The 11,957-nt window shown below is 42.4% G+C and overlaps 1 long non-coding RNA gene across 1 annotated transcript in view; it reads right to left on the reverse strand.

Moving 5' to 3' along the window:
• Positions 1-11,694, reverse strand: part of LOC109321935 — a 17,735-nt gene extending 6,041 nt beyond the window's left edge. Inside the window, exons 1-2 of the long non-coding RNA XR_002104232.1 lie at positions 11,554-11,694; positions 8,970-8,975 (exon numbers count right to left, since the gene is read on the reverse strand). This is a non-coding gene — a long non-coding RNA (uncharacterized LOC109321935). The remainder of the gene's footprint in view (positions 1-8,969; positions 8,976-11,553) is intronic.
• Between the last annotated feature and the right edge of the window lie 263 nt (positions 11,695-11,957).

Consider the following 11,957-nt stretch of genomic DNA (forward strand, 5'->3'; position numbering starts at 1 on the left):
TTTAACTTATGTAAGTACATTTCAATGTAATAACAATAAAAGCTATTTAATAACTTATATGCTATAAGTTAATATGTAATGATCAGAAGCATTTTGTGTCTATGCCTATGTATGTATGTGTGTGCCTGTGTGGTTTTGTGGGTGTGTGCACATGCATCCATGTTTGTTTTGGTAGAAACTGTACTACGTAGGCAAGGAAAATATTATCTATCAGGTACCTTTTAAAACTGTCTGTACTTGGACAGCATCCAAGTCGGAATTAGACATGATACTTCTAATATGGAGCAATGTCAAGGTAGAGTTAAAATTGAAAGCACTACTGTAGTTTTCTAAAACTTAAAGGAAGTCAAAAGGATATTTGTTGGCAGCTATGGACATTCTTGGTTCCAAAGCAATGAAACAATATGATAGAGCCGAAGTGAGCTGAAATTGAACATTTTGCCAGGATCTGCCGCAACCGTTGCTACAACAATTTTATGAATCAGCAAGGTAACCAGAAGTAAAAGTATTTCCTAGTAAGGTAGAGTTGAAGTAAGATGATCACCAGAAAACAGTGAAATTATCCAGCCTAAAATCAGCCTAGCTGGCACTGTGGGCCGAATGACTAGAGCTGGATCCAGGCATGAATTAATCCTTTGTACCAGCCCCGATCCATGAATCAGATCCAATGCATGTCAGCCCAATCAATTCTGGCCAGTGTGAACCAGTGCACTAATGTGTGGGGTTATGTGATCCAGCTTGTGGGGCTCCCGATGTGCAGAAATTTAGCAGCAGAGGAGCGATTTCAGCATTACCTGTCATGGCCCCAGACTCTTATATGACAATGAACACTGCCACTGACCCCCCGATCTCAAATTTCTAGACCCATAGGGAGGCCTGTGACTTACATGATGCAGAACCTCAGGCCAGATACAGCCTGTAGGCAACTGGATGAGCATCACTTGATTAGAAAAGGTGTTATATTCAGGCTCTGTAGGTCTGTAGAAAATTCTGTCTTATATACAGGAATTGTAAGAGCCCTGGTATACTGATCAATATCCTAATCTGGTCCTTGAATACATATGTACCACATACCTTGAAATTTGTATGCCAAATTTAGATTAGAAATAAAATTTAACATCTCAACAGATTACAATAGTCATGCATATTTAGATTAGTTCTGATTTACCCTAAACTTTTCAAAAATTTAATTGTATATACAGATAGAGAAAATAATTATCATTATATAAATTTCCATGTGAAGTTTCATGTTCTTGGTACTCTTGGTTTGGGTAAATGGAAGATATTAGATAGAGGATATTGGAGCTAGCATCCTCCAGTTGCATAGCCATGCAGAGTGACAACTTCATAGATTCTTTTGAATTCCATTTAAGTTCCTTGGAGGTGCACTGTATCAATGATGATCTTCATTACTGAGTTGTTAATAGGTTGTGAAGTATGGAACATGAGAACCTCCTCCAGTAGATCATAGTGCTTCACTGAGAGAATAGGGAAACTCAGTAGATGGTAGATAGTATTTGGACATATAGAGATCGGTCATTGACACAATTCTGATTGGACTGTCCAGAAAGGTATGGTTCAAAGTCATTATCAAGAACTGTATCCTTCTTTTGTAATGAACCATTTTGTATTTTATTCTCCTGTCCTTTTGGTCTCTGAGGGTCAACACTTGTGGCAGACATGTAGATGGAGCTCCAAAGAGTTCCTGTATAGATATATACATCTACACAACTGTATAGATGGAGCTCCAACAAGTTCCAGGCACTGAAAAAAATCACTCTCTACAGCATTCTGTCCTTCAGCAGATAACTGTCTAAACTGCCACTTACGTCATGAATGTTGGCTCTGGGTGGCCCAGTTATCTTGCCTTGGGTGGACCCAAACCCTCAGATGGACCACAACCTCTCCATTCAATAATATGTGGATTTTATTGATACACAGTGATAGCAGATAAAAATAATGCAAACAGTTCTATGTCTAACAGTCCCAGAGCTTCACAGAGTCAAGGTATGTTTGGCCAGTATCAGAGCTTTACTCTGAGGTTCTTTCTTGAATGTCAGATATCAGTAGCCTGGAGATTGGAGGCTCAGCGTCCCCCTACCCCCAACCAGTGGGGTGGGTGAGATGGGCTGGTGGTGTGCCCTCTGTCCATGGTGGCCTTGGGTTCTGCTCTCAGGGACCCTTTGCTGCTTTGAAATCCCTTCTTTTGTATTCTTATCCCCTCCTGATGACTCTTCATTTTTGGCTATTGCTGATTGGTCTCTCTGTGGTCATCATACTGTCCACATTCTGTCCTGTCAGCATATTCCTTGGTTTCACAAACCTATCACATGCACACATCCAAATCTGGGCTTCTAATTTGCTCTGTTCCCCCAAAACTGGAAATCCCAAGAGCCCTGCAGTTGGGAACTGTAACCCAGTGCCACCTTATCTCATGTTATGGAACAGTGTAGTACATGTCTTTAATTTTCAGGCCTGTGTGTCTGCTTGCTGTTTGCTTGTGTCAGACATGGTGGGCCTTGAAGAAATGGTCACAAACAGGCTTTTTAAAAATCAATTAATGAGGAGGGGCTGAAAGATAGTGGGACTGTTCAGCCTGGAGAAGAGAAGACTCAGAGGGGACTTGGTTGCATCTGTTCCCTCAGAGGAGACTTGGTGGTACCTGGGGGAGCATCTGTTCACCAAGGCACCCCAGGGGAAGAAAGAAAAAATGGGCACAAATTGACTGAAGGTTGCTTCAGATTGGACTTAAGGAAAAAATTCTTTATAACTTGAGTGCTGAGGGTCTGGAACAGACTCCCCACAGAGGTGGTACAGTCACCCCCCTAGTGATTTTCAAAAAGTTTCTTTATGCTCACCTTGCTGGGGTCATCTGGCCCCATCAGTCTTTCCTGCCCAAGTGCAGGGGGGGCTGGACCCAATGATCTTGTAAAGTCCCTTTCAGTCCCTAACACTAATGAATCTATGACTAACCCTTGCTGCTGCCCTGGATGATTATCCTAATGCATATCTACTTTACCTACTAGCCAATTCCCAGCAGGAAACCTCTAAATAACATTTTCTAGCCATCAGTGACCTTGACAGTATACCATCCATCATTTCTTGGTCTTTATATGGTAAAAGTCTGTAGTAAGATATATCTTTGCAAACCCTACTGACTTCAGTGTGAGATTAATCTGCCTTTCTCGGAGAAGATTCTAACGTGAAATGGTGTAGGAAATGAATAACTTCTCCAACAAATAATGTAATGAAACTTTGGTTTGGTATTATTTCAATACACATTTTATATCTTTGCTGTGATCTTTCTCTATTTTTTAAATAATTATTTATTTTTAAATTATGCAAAAAAGACTTTTCTAGTAATGGTATAAAATATAAATTTTATAAACTGTTTTTTTTTCCAGTGGACTAACAGGATTTAGACCAAGTATATTCTAATTCAAATAACTGTTTTTTGCCTGAAAGAGAATCTTAAATACTTTGCTAATTCAGTAACTAAAGTTTTATGTTGTTTTTTTTTTTTAAAACAAACCTTGGTATAATGGATATTCACTTTCTAAAGAGATTGATCCCTCTCTTCCTCTCCCTCTGAACCTGACCCCATTATGGTACTTTTGTTGCATACATGTTGCTCAATCAGCAGCAGAAGTATGTCAGGGGAAATGAGCAGAAGTAAATGGCAGAAGGAACTTGGGAAAAGAGGAAATCAAGAGTGAAAACAAATTACCGTATAAGTGATAGGCATTGACCTGATAATGTAGGTCCCTTGCTGAAACCAATCTAACTGTAACTATGTGGTATGCTCAGTAACTACTATGCTATAAATGCTTGGAGGAAAGTGTCAGACGGAGAAGGAAAACTTAACCGTAAATGACAGTGGATTTTAGGAGGAAAATATACATATATTTCTGGTTTTGTTTTCCACTTTCATTAATATATACAATAGATTACATTTCTGGTAATAACTTACATTTATTTTATCATCAACTGAGTCTGCATTAATATAATTAGAGGAGAATATGACATTCTTGTTAAAGTACAAAATATACAACATTCAAGCTTTCTGATTCAAAAGAATGGAGCATATCTGATTTCATGCTACTCTGTCTGAGTCAGGTGCTTGCTGATGAACTCAGAACTTGAAATCAAAGGTCTTGGCTGCAGGGCAACTCAGAGCAATTTTGCTCTCCATCTCTTTTAAAAAGAGGTTTCCTTTGGCTGGTAAATGGGAGAGTCCATTAAGAAACTACACCTGACACAGAGTAGTTGTAAAGTTCAATATGAACTGTAAATCTCAAAAAAGATCAGAGTTTTAAATTAAGAGCTATTTCAGGGGAAATAGCCTCATATGCAATTTCTATTTTTGCTGAATTTAGTTTTCTGCTGAGATAAAACCCAGATGACTCAACTACTTTGAGTTTCCTGGGTGTGAGCGACAAGCACTCCCTGAAGCAACTTATAGGCAAAATGTTAACCATTGCACAGTATACTTTTTGAAGACAAAACAATTTTATCTTCTTTGATATGTGTACCTGGGAAGAAGTGATTTAGATTGTCCATCATTTGACTCACTAGACAGAACAGAGAATGAAACAACTCCCAACATTAAATGTCAAACTTGGTGATCTGTTGACCATTCCTAAATAATCTGACAACAGTTTTTATCTCACCCCTCAAAATCTGCAGTCAGATGATAATTTGCTGAACACCTTGGTCTTGAACTTAGTTCTTCAAGTTCTAAATAATGATAATCAAAATATTGAAAGGAAAAAGTAAAGTAAAACTGCCAATGAAACAAAATTGGAAAGAATGCTCTTTAAAAAGAGTAATTTACTGAACAGCATGGGGTAGAACAGGTATATTGAGCCACATGAGCTATCATTGGGCACTTGTACATGTGACAGAGGTTTACTTCTCAGGGCTTTATGCCCCCTACATTGAAAGGGTGGGTTTTTAATTGAAACTCACCTTTTAAATTTTTCTGAAATATTATGTCAAGAGGCCTGATCCTTTTTTTAATTTTTGGTCAGAACTGGAGCCTGCCCATGGCCAGAGGGCAAGCTGATGGTGGGCCAAGTGGCCTCTGAGCAGCAGGAGCCCCTAGTCCTTGCCTCTGCAGCATTGGTGCCCCCTAGGGCTGCCTGGGTGGGCTGCTAATGAGTCAGCACAGAGGCAGCACCCAGCCTGATCTAACCATTCCAAGAGCCCAACCAGGGAGCAGTAGTTGGCACGCCACCTGCAGGTAGTTTCAGGGAAAAGCTGGAACAAGCTAGGAGCTTTCTCCAAGCTGGGGTAGCAACCAGTCCACTAGCAGCCCACCCGGGTGGCCCCAGGTGGTGCAACAGGGGGAAGGACCAGGGACCCCTACAGCTCATAGGCCACTTGGCCCACCAGCAGCTCAGTCACAGGCCACAGGAAAGTCCGCAGGCTCCACCAAAAAAAATAAAAATAAAATAAAAAGAACATGTCCCCTCTCAGGCACCTGCTGAAGGCAGAAGCAGAGGGACTTGATCTGATTTTCTACAGAGCTTGCTTGCTGTCACCGAGGGGCAAGCTGGTAGCTGGAATGTATCATTGCAAAATAAATTACATCCACATGTAGTTTAGTTTGCAGCAATGCAAAATCATCTAAAACCCCCCAAAATGATGCAGTTGTAATGCCCTTGAGTGACACAAATTACACCTTTCATCACATGGATCATGATGAAATTCGCTGTTTAAATTCTGTGTTCAGTGTTGAAGCGCATTCTGTTTAAATTCGCTTATGATACCAAAATTTGGGGTGAGGTGAGCACACTAGTAGGGAGGGAAAGACTGCAGCAAGACTTGGATATGTTGCAGGAGTGGGCTAGCAAAAACAGGATATGCTTCAACACTGACAAGTGTAGGGTGCTGCATAGACCCTACAATGAGAGACTGCGGGACCTGAACCTGTTCAGCCTTCACAAGAGAAGGCTGAGGGGGGACCTGGTGACTGTCTATAAACTCACTAGGGGGGACCAGAAGGGGTTGGGAGAGACCTTGTTTCCCCTAGCGCCCCCTGACATAACAAGGAATAACAACCACAAGTTGTTGGAGAGTAGGTTTAGATTAGACATCCGTAAAAACTACTTCACAGTCAGGGCGGCTAGGATCTGGAACCAGCTTCCAAGGGAAGTGGTGCTGGCTCCTACCCTGGGGGTCTTTAAGAGGAGGCTTGATGCCTACCAGCTGGGATCATTTGAGCCCAGTGTTTTTTCTCTTGCCCTGGCAGAGGGTCAGACTTGAAGATCTATAAGGTCCCTTCTGACCCTACTTCTTTGATTCTATGACAACCATATTAGTTTATATTTAATATCTAGAATTGCAGTTGTTTCCCATTGGGGTATCCTTCAACTGAAAATCTTTCTCTACTGTTTTTGTCACTGTCTGTCCACTGTGATCTGCTCTGAAACAACTTCTTACCTCACACATCTTAGTAATGCTTGCCACAATCCAAAACTTGCAGTTACAACAGAAGTTTTGATATCTAATGGTTCATTACCTTTGCTTTATAGAAAATTCCAGATGTGTTCTTCTGCAAAAGAGATAAGCCTGAAGTTGAAAATTGCTCTGAAAATCACCACCACCAATCAGTAAAGTAAATAAAACAGCAGAAATTATATGTGAGATGTATGACATAGACAAGAAAAATCGCACAAAATTGCAACTGTAAGTTGCAGTATTAGAATATAAGACCATTACCATAGACACTAAAGAAGGATCTCAGCTTTCATTAAGTACTAAAACACAGCACTTCTCTCTGCCCACAGAACTGCCCCACTCCCTCCTCACAGAGCTTTCCTAAAAGCAGCTTCGCAGATTGCAATGGTATTTATCCCATGTGGTGGAGCATCACTCTGGGGCTGTTACAAGATGTGTAGGAGCTTGCTTGTAGAGTAGCAGGGAAAAATCTCCCCCAGAAACTACTTTAAGGGGGAAGGTGGGTGGCATAGTACATTTGATATCTGTCACTTTAAGAACTGGCAGCAGGTGATGCCCCATTTTTGATGAGTGACCATTTTAGATCCAGGCCAGGAGAGCTGGAAGCAACAGTTTGCTGTCTGACACTGTGGAAGGAACATTGCCTGGTGGAGCTGCTGAGACTGCAATAACTAGAGGGTAAGGTCAGGAGCTTATGGCAATGTCTTGGACGCTCCCGGTCCTGGGCATGACTTGAAACTGCACCCTGCCAGGGAAGTGGGGATTTTAGCAGTGTTCCTAGTGTGGGAGCCCCCAGGAAATGCCAGGCTAGATACTGCCCTGGTGAAAGGCGGGGGGGGGAGTGCCTTAACCCCAGCCCCCACTTTTGGGTGGGTTATTTAACACCAGAGGCAGTAGAGGGCTCATGCACCTGAGCTCTGTGGGGTGCAAGATCCCAAAGAGCTGGTAGTGGGGACAGGCACGGCTGCAGCCACAGGAGCCCATGTGAGGTGCAAGAACCCAGGGAATAGGTAGTAGGGCCAGGCTTGGCTGCAGCCATCTGAGCCTGTGTAGGTGCAAGATCCCAGAGATGGAGAATTGTGGGCCAGGCATACCAACAAGTGGTGCTGAAGCCTATGGGGGTGTTTGACCCCAGGTCCCAGAATAGGGGGCAGAGTATGTGCCTCACTGGAAGCAGAGATGCAGAAGGGCACCTGAAGGCTTGCAAGAGAGTGGCCATTGTGAGGCCCTGGAGGGAAGGGAGAGTAGAGAATGGTAATTGTTAAGCACTGTGAACATGGAGGCATGAGATAAGGCCCTGCAAGTAAGGGGTGTGAGTTGGGTCCCTATGAGCAGGGGGGCTTGAGGGTAGGTCCTGCTAGCATGGGGGCTGAGTTAAGTCCAGGTAAGCTTCAGGCTCCTCGGGCCACAGGTGGCCCAGAGGCCGATTGGGAGGTGTGGCAGAGGAGGAGCCACAGGGAAACAAAAGAGAGAATCAGGAGCCTCTTGACTGAGAGCAGCTGCGTGAGTGACCCAGCGACAGACCAGAGGCTGAGTTGGACCAGTGTTCTGCATAGTACTCATTCAGATGAGGGTAACAGGAGATGCCCAAAAATCTGTGCGCTTGCTGGCTAGGGAGTGAAAGGAATCAAGCCTAAGGACCCCTGGAATAGGCAGGGTGAGTGTGGCCCCAGGGAAAAGAAGGGCAGTATGAGTGGGGCCTAGGAAGGGCAGTGTGAAAGAGACCAGGTGAGAGCCGGTGGAGTGAGGGGGGCCTCTGTGACGGGGAGGCGGTATAAGTGAAGCCCATAATAGGGCAGAATGTGAGAGGCCTAACACTGTGCCTAACACTGGCCTCAGGCTGGAGCAGAGCACAGCTGTTAGAAACATCTGAGAGGCATGGGACATATTAAAATGTGGTAGGAGCATGCGCTTTTGGCCCTAGACATCAAGGCCCCGAAGGGCAGCTTACCACCTAATGAACAGCTAATTACTTAACCGCAAGGTGTTGCAGGAGAGAGAGGTGGGTGTTTTGCCCAGAGGCAGTGGGAGACGAGCTCCGTGGCTGGTTTTGGACTTCACACATCACCACACACAATTTATGTAAGGTGAGTGTGTAGATCACTCTCTAAGACTATGACTTTCTAGACCTATCCCCCTAATGAAGACATAAACTTACCTTCATTTTTCTACTGAGTCCTTGGATAATATGCATATTATTGAAGAAAAGTTCCTTCCCTAGATTTGCATTCCTCAGTCATGCCAAGTGATACCCCTGATTTACAATTACATCAAAGGGCCTTGTTATACATTACACTTTGAACTGCCTGAGCTATGCTTAGTGTTACCTTGAGCTTGGAACAGTCAAATGTCCAGGCCAAGAGGAACCTGTAGGACCGAAAGGTAAGATTTTGCCCCCTCAGTTTCCCCCCTGACCCCTTACTTCCCAGTTCTCCCCTGGTTCCCCTCTGGGCCCAATGGTCCCCTCCTGCCTGTCAACCCCCCCTCCCCCCCACGCACACACATACTTGCTGCTCTCCCAAGACAGACAGTATAGGCAGCCACAAGTGACAGGTTAACCTGCCTCCTCAACCCCTGCTACTGCTGTTGGGCTGGTGCTTTTCTCTAAGTTGAGACCAACCCAAAGACCAGAAGTGGTGGTGGAAGTGCCCAGGCAGGCAGGTTAATCTTTCTTTGTCTGCTTCCCTGGAACAGACAATATGACCAATCACACAAGTGAGGGAGGGGAGGGTGCATAAGGGCCAGGGAGTGGGTTCTGAGGTGCTGGAGAGGGTGAGGATAGAAAATGGGCCAGATCCAAGACAGCAGAGGGAGAGGGTGGATGGGATGTTTAAACTAATATGTAGCCTAGTATGGCTACAAGTTCGTGTAACATGAGCTGTGTAACATGGATCAGTGATAAATCTAGATTGGAATGGCATATATTTAAGCCTCCTAAAGACTGCTTAAAATTAGTTTTAATGTGTGGACAGTTCAGGGACTAAGAGTTCCAGGAGCTGCCTAAAATTAATTTTTAACAAGACCTTAAGACATACAGATATATTTACATTCTTTCAGACTGAGAGACCATCAATCCAATTTGTTTAGCTATCAATTATTTAAGATGAATATAGACTATCTCTTATTTTATTCCAGATGTAAAAAATATCAGTCTCTTATGAGATGCCTTCCAGCTGTTTGTCTCCTGAGAATAGATACCCCGATAAAGGTTTATTTTTTTTTCTTTGAAAGGTAAACTACAATTGGTTGGGATTGCTGCCTCTACCCAATAAACATTGAAAATTTGTTTAGCTATCAATTATTTAAGATGAATATAGACTATCTCTTATTTTATTCCAGATGTAAAAAATATCACTCTCTTATGAGATGCCTTCCAGCTGTTTGTCTCCTGAGAATAGATACCCCGATAAAGGTTTATTTTTTTTTCTTTGAAAGGTAAACTACAATTGGTTGGGATTGCTGCCTCTACCCAATAAACATTGAAAGTTTTGTTATCTCTGTGGCTGACTGCATACTCTCAGGGTGTATCTACACATTCATTACTGTGCAGGGGGTACTGAACATTTAATTTAGTACTTGTATAATCAAGTACTAAATAAATGGTCAGTAACCAAAGTTACTGCACAGTAGCACCAGCAAATGACTTTTTAGTGATGCTACTGTGCAGTAGCAATAATAATATTGTGCAGTAGTGTATTAGCACTGTTTGTCCTGTGACACACTACTACACAGAGTTATTAGGCTACTGCACAGTTAGCACTTCATTTAGACACACCGTCAGAGATTTAACTTCCTTCCTGTAAACCTGGGCCTTCCTGACACCTAAATTAGCCGTTGTCCCTTTAGCTCTTACTAGTCATATTATCAAAATACAAAATCACATTCACAAAATGCCATGATTGAAACAAATGTAAACATGATAATGCTGAGTATAGCTATATATAGAGACTGAATACTATATCAATCATTCTAATTACAATCTAATCCAAATAACTAAGCATGAGACACTATAACCCCCCCAAATCAAGCCTGATTTTGGTGGCTTTATGACCTTTGTGTTACAGTATAAGACAAGGTCCATTATGCCAGGTGTACAAACACAGGATAAAACATATTCTGAGCTCCAAAGATGCAACATTGTAAGGCTATGATTCTGTAACTTGTTCTGTATGGGTGAATTTATAACAGTGTTTCAGGACTGAGGCTGAGTATATGAAAAGTTAAAGGGAGGAAACTGTCCAATATAATTGCAAATATGGATATTCTATTGGTATTAATACTCGTGTCAATAATATTGCCAGGTCTGTTCTCCAACCAGATGTCTTTAAACCATGATACTCATTTTACTAATAGGTATCATGGACACATTCTATTGTGCTCATATTTTGTCATAAAATTGTAGGAACACATCTATCATCTAGTGTGACTAAGCCCTTGATATTTCAGAAATACCTTTTATATGTACTTTGTAATTTCCTCACATGGTAAATACAAGCTTACATAATTACACCAAGGGTATAATCAGAGGGTGGGTCACAGATCTGCATTGAATATAGCTGCAGGAAAGTTCAATAAAATTAGTATCAAAGTGCCCAATAAACTGTAGCTGACTAAATTGTGAATTACAGTAACAGTGATTTGGAAACTAAATGGAGTAGGGTGTTAAATGCTTATTTGTATTTTAATTTTAACCCCCAAATAGTTATAGTAGTATAATTACAGCTTTCACTAAAACAAAAAAATAAAAAGAATGATATATTATATAATTGATACATTAGACATAATATAATTTATACAACATATAATGTACATGATATACAGTATGTGTGTGTGTGTGTGTATATATATTTATGTTTAGTAAAATCATACAATAAGCTTCCACATGTGCTAGTTTAAATAAAATTTAAACAAAACACAACAAAATTAAAACAGACGGTACAAAATAGTGTTCATCTCTCTGTTTAAGGACAACTATTAAATTCCTGAGAATGTTTTGAATATTAAAATACTATCAGACAACTACTAGCTGTCTGGCGTGCATATGTAGAAAAAAATAGAACTTTTTGTATTGGATTACTTAAAGGGAAGTACTAGAGCAGGGGTAGGCAACATTTTTTGTCCAGAGTGCCAAGAAACACCATAATGCCTACCTCAGAAGGTGCCAGAGTGATGGCATCACAGAAAAACAAAATGAGGGCAAGGGGTACATGGCAGGATGCCCTGCTGCCCCTTGCCCCCTCCCAAAATCTCTGCTCTCTAGGGTAGCTGCTGGAGCCCAGGCTGCTCTGAGCAGGGCTTGCAGCATCCCAGCTGCCTTCTGGGAGCAGCCCGGGATCCCGGCTGGCAGCAGCTCACCAGAGCCAGGGCAGCTGCATTTGGGAGGCTCCAAACAGCTGCACTGGGCTCCGGCACCAGCTCCGCACTGGTGCATGCAGGCGCACCTCGGAGCGGGTGGTGGGGGCAGGGCCTGAAGCAGCACAGCCCCACTCTCTCCC

Source organism: Crocodylus porosus, unplaced genomic scaffold (genome assembly GCF_001723895.1).
Source record: "Crocodylus porosus isolate Cpor-Errol unplaced genomic scaffold, CroPor_comp1, whole genome shotgun sequence".
Taxonomy (NCBI): Eukaryota; Metazoa; Chordata; order Crocodylia; family Crocodylidae; genus Crocodylus; species Crocodylus porosus.